We start from the raw sequence: 14,355 nt of genomic DNA, 5'->3' as shown, positions 1-14,355 counted from the left end.
CTTCAACTGGAATGCCCCAAAGACATTGGAAAATCACCAATTTTCAGCTGTCTCAGAGCCGTGGATCAGTGGATGACTTGGAGGCATCTCAAATTGAATGCTTCAAAAACTGAAATACTCACGTGTGGCGATTGGAAAAATTACAACCCGCTTGCCGCATGGCCTGATGAACTGGGATCACTGCCTAAAGTATCGAAGGAAGTAAGAAACCTCGGAATGACCATGGACTCCAAGCTGTCGATGAATGTCCAAGTAAATAAACTAGCAAGATCAAGCATTGCTACTATAAAAACGCTGCGACGAATTTTCCCTCATTTGGGATTTCCACACAAGGTCCAAGCTACCATCTCCCTTGTTCTATCCAAACTCGATTACGCCAATAGCCTCTACCACGGATCACCTTTAACGACCATGAAAAGACTACAACGGATTCAGAACTCGGCTGCCAGACTACTCCTGCATATCAAACCACGAGACCACATCTCCCCTGCCTTGAAAGCCCTGCATTGGTTACCGGTTGCCAGAAGATCCACGTTCAAGCTGCTTTGTATTACCCACAAAGCAATACATGGAGTAGGACCACTCTTCATCAGGAATAAAATCACCAAACACATTCAACAAAGGAACCTACGCTCTAAAGGAGCATATCGCCTCAAAATCCCACCATACAAGAAAAAAACAATGGGTGGCACATCCTTCTCTGTTCAAGCAGCCAAACTATGGAACTCTTTACCCCCCCAACATAAGATCCACCGACAACCACCTTATCTTCAGAAAACTACTCAAGATCTGGCTCTTCCCCACATAGGTACCATACGGAAATAGAAATTTACAGCATATCCCTCTGTATATAAGCATTTGTTTTCACTATAGATATGTATCTATCTTTGTGTATTACTTTATAAAACATGTAAAACAATTATGTTGTTAAGAGAAGAAAAATAATAATAATAATAATCATCAATAAATAAAAATCATTTTTGGTCTACATGTACATACTTCCATTGTACATCTATGTACCATCCATGTACTTGGATCTGTGTGTCTGTTACTTTTCTCCTGAAAAAAAGCATATCCAATGCACTACCCTATCTCTCATCCTGTGCCTCTATCAATATATTTAATCTAAATATACTTACTTTTTTATGTATCTATATATTTTTAATGTACTTATGGATCTATATACTTATCTCTTTCTTCTAATTTAGCATTTCCAATGCACTAGCCTATTTCTCAGCCTATACTTCACTCAATATATCTTCTAGCCCAACCTTCAGACTCCTCTCAAACTTCTTTCTACTACTCCTTCTAATGCACTACCCTATCTCGCATCCTATAGATCTATCAATATATCCTCTACATCCACTCTCTCATTTATCCCAAACCCCATACCACTACTATGATCGCCAAAATAACCTTTTCTAGACTCTCTCCTGCTCTACCCCTCCATGCATCATCTGACACCTTTTTACTACACCGATCCCCTAAAACAAACATTTCTAAACTCTCCCCTCTGACTCCTTCCCTCCAAAACTCCTTTTTACTCATCCAAAAGCCTCTTCCTACTACTAATATATATATAAAAAAAAATCTTTTACTCTTTTATCCCTCCACTATCCTTTTTTCAATAAAAATTAACAGACTAACATGTTTCACTTCTCAAATTCCATATTCAACTATACTAATATACTGCCTAAATAACTGAATAACATATCTACTACTCAAATTACTTCATATTTATACTATACTAATTTTCAACACTAATCCTTTATGGGTTCCGGAGTGGCGTGCTACTCGCCAGAAAAGCGCTTCAACGCCCATCAGGGGTAACAAGTGCTATATGAATGCAAATCTTTCTTCCCCTTTTATCCATCCGCTATCCTTCTCACTCCAAGTAACAGACTAATATCCACCACTGAAATTACCTCATATTTCACCATATTAATTCACCACTAATCCTCTATAGGCTCCCTGAATAGCATGCGTCAACAAGCGAGCGATAGATAAATACGAACCTTTGTCCTACTCTATCCTTCTGCTATCATTCCAAATCCAAATAACTGATTAACTTATCCACCACTTAAAATGTACTTGCATGTTTCACTATACTAATTCAACACTAATCCTCTGTGGGTCCCGGAGTAGCGTGCTACCCGCCGAAAAAGCGCTTCGACGCCTCGTCAGGGGTAGTAAGCGCTATATAAATGCAATTACAATACAATACAATACAATACAACTAACGTCGAGAGGAACCTATTATTCTGGAACGTGGCGGGTCTCGCAACCAAGTACAAAGAGAAAGCCTTTTTGGACCTGGCCCAGGCAAACGATCTAATATGTCTTCAGGAGACATGGCTGAACGATCCAGTCCACCTGGTGGGATTCAAAACATATTTCTCGCAAGCTACAAAATCACACTCAGGGACAAGCAAAGGGGGTCTAATAACATACATCTCGAACCTCTGGCCCTGCCAGACAATAACGCCCATAGCTCTTCAACAGAACTACCAAGTAATCAATATCAAAGCAACTAATCAAATCTTCTACACAATAATAAACTTTTATAATAACATGAGTTCGGTAGACTTACTTAAAACACTAAGCGAAATCACTGAAATAACAAATATGCAAAAGACTAAATTTGTTAAAGTCACACACTCAACAATTTGGGGTGGAGACTTTAATTTACACATCTGCGACAAAGGCAACGTACCTATTTGTGGGATCGTCGACGAACAGGATAACCCCCTGACTCATTTCCAACATACGGAGGATGGAACCAATATACAAGCCGTTATGTCTGAGCTGGACTTGGGGTTCGCGAACATGTTAATGTCACCGACAATCCCATTCACGTCAACTTTTCATGGCAGAGGCGCCCAAACGTTAATCGACTACATTCTGGTTTCTACCATCAACGCAGAACGCATAAAGCACTTTGAGGTGATCAATAACGTACTCAGCGACCACTATCCCCTTAATTTAACATACTCAGAACCTGATTGCCATAAAAACCCAGCTAAGGACCATTTCGCTTTATTGCATCAGGAAAAACTCACGCTAAATAGGTTGAACGGCTTCACCCTAAAATGGGGTATTTTAGATCAAGAACTAATCACCATAAGAATAGTTGAAAAATGCAGGACACTTATCGATAACTGTCTAAATCCTATGGCCACTGCGAATGAAATCCTGAGCGACTACGACAAAATAGTGAAAACCATAGGAAACGAATTAACCAAACCTAGAAAACAAAACAACATACTAAGAAAAGGATGGTTTAACACCAAGTGTACAAAAGCCTATTCTAATCTAAAGAAAGCCCTAGCAAAGAAAGAACGAAATAGGGAAGAAATAGTCAACTTAAAGAAATCATACGCTTATGCTTTAAAACAACGGAAAAAAGAGATACAAGCCAACCTCTGGACTCAGCTTTTAGACAGCAGCTTGCAAATAGACCATTTAGCATTCTGGAGAATAGTTAAAACTCCATTCTTAGCTGGGAACAAGGAGGGCCCATCCTTAGACATTGCAATAAACGCGGAGGATTGGGTGCTGCATTTTTCAGGGGTATTCGGAGCGGAAAAAACTGGAGAGCTAACTCCTCGCCCTGTCCTTCCGCCGGTGAAATATCCGTTGGATATTCACTTTACCATCAACGAGATCCAGAAAGCCATTAACCTGGCAAAAAATGGTAAAGCGCCAGGACCAGATTCCGTCCCAATGGACCTATATAAATTTCTCCCTGACCTCTGGTCCCCTTTATTAACAAAAGTACTGAATGCAGCTAAAGAAATCAATCTCCCTAACTCATGGTCAACATCAATCTTGGTCCCTATTTTTAAGAAAGGCAACCGAGACAGTCCTTCCTGCTACCGACCTATCTCGCTCTTGGATTCAGTGGGAAAGATGGCAGGAAGGATACTTCTTGATCGTCTCCAGGAGTGGTCTAAGGAACAAGGGCTCCTCTCAGACCTCCAATACGGGTTCAGGTCAGGCCTGAGCACCGTGGACCAAGTCCTGAACTTAACCCTACTGGTCGCTAAATACACCACTGTAAAAAAAACCAGCCTCCACATGGTCTACGTTGACCTTACAGCAGCGTTTGACTGCGTGGTACATACGAAACTTTGGCTAATAATGCTGGAAATGGGGATTGACCCTGCAATAGTGGACTTTCTACGTGAGCTATACTCCGGCGCCACAGGCAAGGTTAGATACGGGCTGGAAGGACAACTTACGGATAGCTTCTCAATACAGAAGGGGGTCAGGCAGGGCTGTGTTCTGGCCCCCTTCCTATTCACGCTGTACACTAACGGCTTAGAGGCAGCAATGCTACAGGGAACAAAAGACTTTCCAACAGCAGGTCGGCGACCAATTCCGGCACTGTTATACGCCGATGATGCGGTGATCCTAGCTCGGACTCCAATTCAGCTACAAAGAGCTTTAAACAATTACTGTAATTTTATGACCAACCTTAACTTGAAAGTTAACATAAAGAAAACCTTTGTGATGCATGCCGGCAGTAAGGGGAAAAGGGTGAAAACAATTTTTGTGGGCAACTTGCCGCTTGAAACAACAAAAACGTATCCATATCTTGGCATCACCATCGATGAGGAGTTCAAATGGAAAGATGCAATCAATTCCCGTAAGCTATCGCTCATACGAACAGTGGGCGCTCTAAAAGCCTTTTCTCTGCGCCTAGGAAAAAAACCTCTGGTAGAGATGCTAAAGATCTACAATGCTAAATGCATTAGCACGGCGATTTTTGGAGCAGGAGTCTGGGGAACAGCAAACGTTGAACACATCCAAAAAATTGAAAACACCTTTTTTAAATTTCTACTAGCACTCCCCAAAAGCACGACCACCTTCGGCTGCCACCTAGAACTTGGGGTGGAACACATCACCGATCTTATCAAGATCCAACCCATAATGCTATGGCATAGAATATGGGCCACGGACGAATGCACACTCACCAGAGAAATCATTGAGGACTGCATGAAGCTAGAGCATACGGAAAATATAAAGTGGCTACACTACGTAAAAACCTTCCTTACAGACATTGGCCTCCTGAGGTTTTTTAATGACCCACAGTCAGTAACAGACATAGCAAAAAAAGAGCTAAAAAAGATTTGTCTGTCTCATTTAAACCAACTAAGGCTGATGACAGAAATAGGTAAGCCATCAGTACAACACTGCCTTATGATACAAACTGTACCAACTATTCAATCATATTTGCAGTATGACCTGACCCAATTTGAAAAGTTACTGCTCACCCGTTTCAGGTTCAACCTTTTCCATATCATGGTTTCATTCCCCATTCAGAACAATTGGACACATAATACAACAGTGTGTCCTTGTGACTCCAACTCTCCTCAGTCTACAATCCATGTTCTTTTCTTCTGCACTTTTTACTCATCATTCCGTAAGAGATGGATTTTACCAATCTTAAAAGTAATGAAGGTCAGAAGATGCCGTCCAGCATTCCTGGCATTGCAGTTCTTGGAGAATCCCCTAGCATCAAAATCTGTGGCACATTATCTCAGAATGTGCCTCAAACACCGTACGAACTTATGAGTAAACCGAGAACCTGTTTTAACACGACCCCCAGTAAAATGTACTGCACAGTATAAGAGTCCTCACTCACAACAATTTATGAACTTTTAACTTTTTTTTCCCATTTTCCTTGGTGATTTTACTGTGTAAATTTGTACTTTTGTGGCTTTCATTTTGAAAACCGAATAAAGATATTTTGAATTTGAATTTGAATTAGCAGTACCCGCCATCGCGGAATAGGTATAAGAACAATGTCCCCACACCAGCCTTGAATAGCGGGAAACACTATTTCCAGCCATTCTCAGTAAACTTGCCTAGTGAGCTCTGCATACACAACGTGATACCTTGATCTCTCTATTTCAGAATAAGCAGGGATATTTGCCAAACCAGGAGTTCTATACATGTAACAATGGTACAAAATTGTTTTATGAACTGGTAGAGATATTTTGTCCATACGTGAAAGTGAAAACCCAGTAACTAAGCATTGCCATTTTTCAGTTGCTATTCTCTCAACCATATTGGAAAGCACGATTTAAGAGGTGCCCTAACCTCTTTGTACATATTTGTGTTCCCATCTCCCCCTTCCCCACCTTTCTTTTCACAGGTACCTATGGACCGCAAAAGGAAACAGAGTAATACATCTTTTTCCCACACCACCTTGAGAATAAATTCTATTTTTTTGGTTCTATACACTTAGAGACACCCACTGTCTCACCACACATTCACCGTGGTCCTGAAGAAGGCCCACCTGACCTACATAGGCATTAAGAGGGCTGAAACATGTTGACTACATTTTAATAGGACTTTGAAAGTGCGGGAGATCCATAATTAATTCTCAAAGCATTACATTTGATTTTTAACTAATATCTCGAATCCAGACCCATTAAACCGACTACTGGCTGTATGAGTATTTTTATTTCACCTATGACCCCGATATCACTGATCACTACTGCAATAACCGGGGGCATACCTCCAGGTGGAGGAAGCACGACTACTAACCCCATGATGATGCTGTCACGTGTTTGAAAGGCGGAGAATCAAGATATACCGCCAGATTCCATCCTTCACACGTGAATGAGGGTTTTTTATTGGGACACATCACACAACGAATTGCTAACCCAGGTTATGCAGGACAAGTGATCCATTTCCCACTTGATTAGTTGATACTACATAAGGAAGCTGAATGGATCAGAGCTTCTTCTTTCTTCCTCTTCCTTGATTTTTTGCTCCGTGTATTCCTCCATCTTCCCCGTATTGGATGACTCCCGGGACACCAAGATGCAAATGTTATTGTGGCGGTAACTTGCTTACAAGTCCTTCTTTTTTGCCACACCTTTTCCATGTTTCATATTGTGTCCCCTTTGCTGCTGAGGCTGTCTTCTGAATTTGAGACCCTGCGTTCTGCCTCTGTGCGTTGAGCATCATGCGTATCCAATTTATTCAATATGGAGTCCATCCAAGCTGTTAGGATGTTCCATTTTGTACTCCATTGAGAGAATATTGTGACGTCTTCGCTGCTCTCTACTTTTCAGTTGGGATCTGAAGTACGAGTCACAGCATTTTCAAGGACTGTGGATTTTGCCCATTTCACTGAGACTTAACAATAGCTTTTGGGTAAAATCTTGACATTTCTTAGAAGGTCTGACCTGCCACAACCGCCTTCAGTGTTGTGGCTCAGGGGGTGTACCAAGCTGTGTACTTTCATTATCAGTACATCAGTATCAGTGTTCGCTGGTCCATCATGTATAGCCGATCAAATACAACGGCTATGTCTCCATTTGCACTCTTTCACTAGTCAAACAGTGTTTAAACACATACGTTTTGTCTGTCCAGGTAAAACAGAGCACCTGAGTGCCCGCCTTCCTACAACTGGTATTGTAATAGATTAAGCCGGGGCATGAACAGACACAGAACTCTCCCTTATATCCCCCTGACTCCTGATTAACTGACATAGGGCCAGATGTAGGTAACCAAATACCGGTCGGTAAAGTCAGAAAATGACGAATTTCGGCCTTTACCGACCTGTATTTGGCTTTTGAGATGTAGGGGACACAAAAACAACCGAATAGGTAAATTTACCGAATCGGTAAAGTTTCCGAATTGGTAAATTTAACGATTCGGTAAATTTACCGATTCGGAAATTAAGAAATGGAAAAAATGACTATTGAGATGTACCGAATTTGCATGAAATTTGGTATTTAAGAGTCGGTATTTACCATGGATTGAAATCAGGTGGTAACCAGGTGCAGGCTATAAAAAAGGCCCCAAAATGCAACAATTTCATCAGAATGGCGGCATTCTACGTGATTGCGAGGCAGCTATGGCTACAGACAGAAGGCGAGAGGGTCTGGAGAAGGGAGGAGCAGGTGTACAGGCAGAGGATCACCCTATTCCAGCTAACTGAGCCAGAGATCCTACAAAGGTACAGGCTAGACCCCCAAACCATCCTGGACCTTATCAGGGACCTCCACCCACTGTTGGACCATCCAACCCCAAGGGCGCACGCCATCCCACCCCATGTGCAGGTGCTGTGCAGCCTACACCTGCTTGCATCTGGGAGTTACCAAGTGTGGTTGCTGCGGTAGGTGGGGTGTCTCAGAGCTGCCTGTCCAGTTTCTTTAAGAAATTCCTAGACGCCAAGTTGCAGAGAATGCATTACTACATCAGCTTCCCTGCAATGCATGCAGAACTGCTCAGGACCAAGACAGACTTTTATCAGATGGTGCATTTCCCCAACATCATTGGCTGTATTGATGGCACCCACATACCAATATGTCCACCTGCTGCCACAGAGTACATTTATAGGAACAGGAAGTCCACCCACACCATAAATGTACAGGTGATCTGTGATTCCAAGTACATAATCACGGACATAGTAGCCAAATTTCCCGGGAGTACCCACGACTCTTACATCTTCCAAAACAGTGGGATCTATGCACGCCTGACAGCGGGGGAATTTGGCGAAGGATACTTGCTAGGTAACATACTGTGTGAAACTCCCTTGATACATATTGCAGATGGATGTGTTTGTGTGCATATGAGTAATGTTTTTTCTTGTTACAAATAGGGGACAGTGCACATGCCCTCCGGTCCTTCATCCTCACACCCTACCTCAACCCTTCAACACCCATCCAGAGGAGATACAACAGTGCACACAAATCTACCAGAAACATTGTGGAGTGCACCTTTGGTCTGTGGAAGAGCAGGTTTCGCTGCCTACATAAAAGTGGAGGGGGCCTCCAGTACACACCAGTCACCTGCTGCAAGATGATTGCAGCCTGTGCAATGTTGCACAACCTTGCGTTTAAGTATGGCACCGAAGTTGATATCTCTGATTATGAGGACGATGATGAAGAGCAAACAGTGCCTGAACCACACACAGTTGGAGTTGCCACACCAACTGATGACAGACACAGACGGGAAGAGATCACACGCAATTTTTTTAAGTAAGTAAAGAGACACAGACAGGTGGAGTATGCACCCAACGTAGTTTAATTGTGTCACTACGTAGGTTTCTAAAGCACAAATGTGCAACACAAATTATTTACATTCGATGATGTGAGTCCTGGGTCACTTCCCCATGAACTAAAATAATCATTTGCGTCCACGCTTACCAGTGCCAGTTGTTTGGTGCTCACTGTGCTCACTTTGCGTTTGGGCTGTAGCCTCAGCATAGCGCCTGCTGCTCCTCCTTGTCTCTACGACAAGGGAGCTTGCCATGCTGCTCCTACTTGTACTCTCTTCACTCTCTGGCACATCTAGAGCAGCAGTTTGTGCTGTTTGTGCATTTAACAGCGCCTCAAGAGCACTGGTCATCCTGGCCAGGCCCCTAGTGACCTCATTACTGTTTTGGTTTAGTCCCTCCTGCATGTTTATGCTTCTCCTGCATAGCAGGGATGTGGCTGTGGCCAGGCGGTTAATGGCTTTATTTTGTTGATGCGCACGCTGCCTTTCCTTGCACCTTGATGCAAATTCATTGTCTAGTTTGGTGCACAGAAGCTGCACCGATTGTGACATTTCACGCATCCCTGCAGCCATCTCTTTGTTGACATCTACTAGTTCCCTGATGCAATTTCCTATGTCTCCCATGTTGTTGTTCAGGTTCCTCATTTGGCATTGGCAAGACATGATGGCTTTTCCCTGCATCCTCTGGATTTTTACCATACTCCCCCTCCAGGCCACAGAACACACTTGAACCCTCCACACGTGCAGCTGCACTGCTTTCTTGGACTCTGCGGCGTCTTGCGCCAGTGTGGCCCACCTCTGCACTGGACTGAAGTGTGGCAGAGCTACCATCAACAGGCAAGGTGTGTGTGTCTTCCCCCTCCATGTCACCTGCTGCTGACTCCATTTCCAATAGTGGGGCTACAACATCCTCCTGCTTGGTTGTGATGCAGGTGTTGTCTCATGCAGTGATGCTGGCATTTCTGGGGATGACAGCAACAGAGGGGATTGTGATCGTTCTGGGAACGCCTGCAACTCTGGAGCAATTACTGTGTCTTGTGAAGGAGGATGGCTACTTGGTGCACCTGTGTCCTGTGATACATTCTGTGCACCTGGACCTGGCTCCTGACTCTCATCCCTCTCTGGTGCCGTGCCTTCAGTCTCTTGGGAACGCCTGCGAGATGTGTCACCTGTGGACATATGAGCGTACATTAGCTAAGCGCTACTGTCTCACAGTCACTACAATTAAATCTTTTTCACTTTCGCTTTATTCTGTTTGCAATCATTTCCCTAACTTGCTGGTTGCTGTGCTGTATGACATGGTCTTTCATTTCCTGACTACATGTCCCATGATGCATTGCTCTTGTATAGTGCTAGCAGTACTGGACTGGGGTTCACTTAGACACAAAGGGTAAAGGTAAGGATGATGGTGTGGGGGGGAATGCTGTGCATGCATCTTACCTGTTCTGCTTGGAGCTCTGGCTGAGCTGTCTACTTCTCCCAGTCCACAGACGCTGTCAGGTTCTATGGTTGAGGCCACCATCTCCTCCAGGTCAGTAAGGGGGGGTGCTGGGTTCTTCCCTCCACCAGTTTTGGTTGCCTGCTTGTGGTGTTCAGCCAATTTTTTTTGTTTGGCTCCTGAGGTCGTAGAACCTCTTTTTCAGGTCCTCTGTGTCTCTGGTAGTCACTCCAACTGTATTTACTTTGTCAAGTATGTCCAGCCAGAGTTTCCTTTTGGCAGATTCTGCCACAGTGAGGGACTGCCTGCCAAACAGTTTTTGGTGCACCTTCAACACCTCCTCAACAAGGACCTGCAGCTCCATGCTGCTGAATTTCAGTTTCCTCCTCCTCTCTGGCTGCTCTTTGTCTTTGCTGCTTGCCATTTTTCAGATTTAAAAGTGCACAAAACTCTTTCTGCTGCTCAGGGACTCTCTGCTCCAACTGCCTCTCCAGAAGCTTCTAATTAGTTGCAGCTGCCTGTGTAGCCACTTCTTGGTAGGGAGGGGGAGGGTGGTAGCACCTGATTGGCTGCCTACTTAAGTTTCACTTTTGTTTGCTTTCCGATTCGGTGTTTACCGAATCGGTATTTACCGATTCGGTATTTCCCATTCATTCCTATGGACCAAAAAGCCCATTGGAATGAATGGGGAATACCGATTCGATAAATACCGATTCGGTAAATACCGAATGTCCGATTCCGAATTTTACCGAATCGGTATTATTTACCGATTTTTTATCTACATACCATTTACCGATTCTAAAATACCGATTCAGTGAAATTCAGTATTTTAGAATCGGTGAATTTGGATTACCTACATCTGGCCCTTAATCTCTAAGCAAGCCCACGTATGACTCAAGGATCTTCTCCTTCCAATCCATTGAGAATGCTTCACCTTTGGATCCCAGACAGGGCCATCTGCTTGCACATAAGTGACACTAGTAATTCCGATGTGTATTAAATATACCCCAACAGGTGTTCCCCATCAACTTAAGAGTAACCTATTGAGTACTGGTTTCCCATACCACTGCAAGGCTTGCAATTTCACCTTAGAGGCACCGTTAAGGACAACCCGGAGCAAGGGCACGACTAGCGGCGCTCAGAGGTTGTTGGCAGGCACAATTAGAGCCTGTCTGATCAATTGCAGATCACTCCTCAAACACGCAGACGATATCTGGTTATCACTGTCGGACAATAACTGAGATGTGATGTTTCTGACAGAAACGTGGCTTATGGAGGAATCTAAGCTGACCCTGACCCTGGCTATTGCCCCTGGTTTTTCCGAATCATCTGTGCCAACAGGGACTGTGACAAGAGAGGGGGTGGGGTTGCTATCATTTTGAAGAAATCGTGGGAAATCTCTACTGCAGAATTTAAAAATATGTGTATTATGGAGGGGCTAAATTTCTGTATAAAGATCTCTCTTCGCTGGGTGAATGATGTACCGACCACCTGACAGCCCACACAGCTTTACCTCAGAACTATGCAATTTCATTGCTCAGAGATCATTGCAATATGCCAACTTTATGGCCTTTTTTAAATCTTTTAGATGATCCTAGCTGTCCCCAGGCCTCTCAGCTAACTATGTTACTTAATGGTGACAACCTTACACAGCACGTGAAGGCTCCCACTGACAGAGCTGGTCATTTTTTATATTTAATTTTTTTGAATATTCCATCCATGGCAGCAGAGGCCCCCTGGTGTTTGTGCTGGACTGACCACTGGCTACTCCCTTTTCTTTCAGCCTGGAGAAAACTCAACCAACCGCGCTATGTTAAAAAGGAATTGGAAACAGCTGAGAACCTAGGTTCAGTGCCATCAGTGAGTTTGCCTCCGTTAACTAGCAATCCCAACAATGAGTCGTCCGCACTTAATACGTTGATTTCTTCTGCCTTCGACACCGTGGCACCTGTGAGAGCACCTAGGACCCGACCCCATCTGCCCTCTGGTTCTCGACTGACCTCAGAGCGGAAAAGAGCAGGTGTAAAAGGATGGAGTGCCTCTGGAGGAAAGATTATAGATTATAGTCCGGCTGCTATAGGAAGTCTTGAAAAAGCTCCGCAAACTGATGAGGGAGGCTAGAAGGGAGTACTTTGTGAAGTGCATTAATAGCACAGAAAACTCTGGTAAAGAGATCTTTAGGATAGTCTGCTCCTTCACCAAGCCTTCTGCGATGGAGGGTAATATACAGCCTTCCCCCCTCTGTGCGTGAAGCTATCAGACTTCTTTGTGGACAAAATACAGAAGGTATATGCCAAATTTACGGCAGGGGCTGAGATGGCTGAGCCACAGTCACAAGGAATCCTAAATACTAAGGGCACCCTCCTAAATATTCTCCCTATTTCCCAGCAGGTATCACTGGCTAAAATCATGAAATGCAAGTTTGGTTCGCCTGAGGATCCATGTCCCCCGAAGTTGTTCAGTACATTGGCTCATTTGATTAACCCTGTTTTAAATCACATTTGGAATACCATGCTTTCCACCAGTATTTTCCCTGATATTTGAAAACATGCTTTGTTACTGCCCCTATTAAAAAAAAAGCTGAACGCTGGACACAACGGAGCTTAGCATCTACCGCCCGATCTCACTACTGCCAGTACCTGCGAAGATGCTGTGAAAACTGGTGCAACGCCAACTCCCAAATTTTATAGAAGGTCATGACATCCTGCATGACACTCAGTCCGGTTTCCAGTCAGGATTCAGCACCTAGCCTGCACTGGTGGAGGTGGCGGATTGTGTAAGACTGATTGTAGAGGCAGGGGCTTCAGTGATGCTGGTCCTTTTAGATCTGTATGCTGCATTCGACTTGGTTGCGCACCCAATCCTACTGGACAGACTCAAACAGCTGGGCTTGCAGGGGGTAGCACTCTCCTGGATCCAGTCTTACCTTAAAGGCCGCTCTCAAAGTGTGTTTCTCCAACTACACCAATTGGAACCTAAGCCACTGTGGTTTGGAGTGCCTCAGGGCTCGGCCCTGAGCCCATTGCTGTTCAACGCCTATCTGGTGCCACTCCTCTCTCATTGCTTCTTGGGAAGTGAAGGCAGTCTCCTATGCGGATGACACCCAGCTGGTGTTCTCTTTTAAGGATCACTCTGCTGATTTTTTTACTAGATTTAGGGAGTGTTTGAAGGACGTTTCAATCTGGATGAATAATAGCTTAAAACTTAACGCGGATAAGACGGAGGTCTTGTTCTTTGGCCAGACATCTCCTCCCCCCGCCGGACTTTGGTGGCCAGTAGAACTGGGATTGCCACCTTTACCGGCAAACACAGTGAAAAACCTGGGCGTCAAATATGAGACAGACCTCTCTTTCTCGGCCCAAGTCCGTCATATATCAGCCTCATGCTTTGGGAAGTTGAGAAGTTTGAGGAAATTCTTGCATCTATTGCCAGAGGATTGTCGAAGTATCATAGTCCACGCTACTGTGACATCTCAGCTGGACTACGCAAACTGTCTTTTCCTTGGGCTGCCTGCCTATCTGATTAATAGATTACAGATGGTACAGATTGCGGCGGTGAGATTAGTTCGTCAAGTCCCATTCCTTCATCACATCTCTCCGCACATCAGACAACTTCACGGCTACCTGTAGCTAAAAGGATAGAGTTTAAGTCCCTGACTCTGGCCTTTCGGTCTTTGCAAGATGGTGGCCCGGGCTATCTTAAGCGTAGGCTCTGCCTATACCAACAAGAACACACACTGAGATATAACTCCCAGCATCTGCTATGTGTGCTTCATTTTGCTGAGTCCCGTATGGGAGGCAGGTCCTTCACTGTGGGGACGGGCAGACTGCAGAACTCCCTGCCTTCCCATATGCACCTGATGAAGTCCGAACATGAGTTCAGAAAGACCTTGAAGA

General features: G+C 44.3%; 1 protein-coding gene across 2 annotated transcripts in view; it reads right to left on the bottom strand.

The window, feature by feature from the left end:
• The window catches only part of RASGRF1 (Ras protein specific guanine nucleotide releasing factor 1), a 686,570-nt gene that overhangs the window by 83,633 nt on the left and 588,582 nt on the right, over positions 1-14,355 (bottom strand). The window lies entirely within an intron of this gene.

Source organism: Lissotriton helveticus, chromosome 3_1 (genome assembly GCF_964261635.1).
Source record: "Lissotriton helveticus chromosome 3_1, aLisHel1.1, whole genome shotgun sequence".
Classification (NCBI taxonomy): domain Eukaryota; kingdom Metazoa; phylum Chordata; class Amphibia; order Caudata; family Salamandridae; genus Lissotriton; species Lissotriton helveticus.
This window is presented reverse-complemented; position numbering and strand designations above follow the sequence as displayed.